The 1,397-nt window shown below is 43.6% G+C and overlaps 1 pseudogene; it reads right to left on the bottom strand.

The window, feature by feature from the left end:
- Nucleotides 1-125: 125 nt before the first annotated feature.
- On the bottom strand, nucleotides 126-985 carry LOC116465788 (transportin-3-like; annotated as a pseudogene).
- Between the last annotated feature and the right edge of the window lie 412 nt (nucleotides 986-1,397).

Genomic DNA, 1,397 nt, shown 5'->3' with positions numbered 1-1,397 from the left:
TATATAATACATATGTATTATATATATTATATATATAATATATAATACATATAATACACATATATATGTATTATATATAATATATATATGTTTTTTTTTCCTGTATAGCGAAAGCCTTATTGTTGTCAGTTCAATTGAATGCTTTTTAAAAAGCCTTTTAAGGAATTCTATAACCATCACCAAAACGTCAGTCTGTCCACCTGCATGATCTCCCAGAACACTTCGGCCCCATGTGAGTATGGGGTGGGGAGACAAAAGCAGCATCTGTGAGGCAGCCGGCTGACAAACTGCTATCCAAGCTGGTTAATCTCCTCTCCATTGGTTCTTTCCGTAAATCAAAGTCTTCATGATCATTGGCTACCCCTGCAACAATGAGCTCTTATAGGAGCCTCATGACGTTACAATTGACATCCCAGTGGTCCACATTAGTAGAAGCAATGGCCCACTGTAAGATAGGGATGACTACTTGACTTCTCAGCAAGGTGACAGGGCTACACTGAATAAACCTGGTGGATAGCCTGAACAGGTCTACAGTGTCAGAGTGATTCTGGAGACCATTCTGCTGTTCTAGGAGCTGAAAGATGGGGATGCAGAGTGCCTGGACATGTCTAGTGGTCCCTGCCCACAGCCTTCTTCCATGCCATACTCATCTACGAGGATAATGCCAAGGTATAGGAAACAAGAATGCTGATGTACATGGCACACATTCACACAGATGGTGAATCTGTGTGAATGTGTGCCACGTACATCATTCTAGTGGTTACAGCAGCACGGCAAATCCTTTGCCTACACAGCGAACAGCAAAGCGCAGGCACCTGCAACAATGCTTTGCAATCTGATTATGAGCTCGGTGCTTATTTAGTGTCTCGCATAAAATTGGTCATATTTCCCGTATGACTTTTTGGCACCTATGAGTCTGTCTGTTTTCCACAGTGGAATTAGTATGGCTAAATATCATTGCAAGGCGATCTAAGAACAGTGTCAGTGGTTAGAGAATTCCATAAAGGGTTTGCCTAAGGAGACAACCGTGGGAGCTGTCACCGTGACATACAAACAACTTACAGACTTCCACAAGCAAGTCACTAGTGCTGAGGAATGTAACCAAGTTTGCTGGGCCTTGTGAGACCTCACCAGGTTCTTTTGATAGCTCACGCTTCTGCACTGTGCCTGTCACCCAAGAATGTCTTTTTAAATTAGAAGACTGGAAGAAAACAAAAACCAGAATGTGTCCCACAATCAGAAACCTCTTTCGTGGCAGAGGGAACTTCACTGCCACCAGGGTGTCTTGCCAGACAGAAAGAAACTCCAGGCTTCTGAAGGCCACCCTGGGGAGTTCCTGTTTGGGGGTGTGAGGGAAAATCAGGGAGATATTAAAAAAGATGGCTGTGGCCTGCCTG

Source organism: Hylobates moloch, unplaced genomic scaffold (genome assembly GCF_009828535.3).
Source record: "Hylobates moloch isolate HMO894 unplaced genomic scaffold, HMol_V3 SCAFFOLD_10198, whole genome shotgun sequence".
Taxonomy (NCBI): Eukaryota; Metazoa; Chordata; class Mammalia; order Primates; family Hylobatidae; genus Hylobates; species Hylobates moloch.
This window is presented reverse-complemented; position numbering and strand designations above follow the sequence as displayed.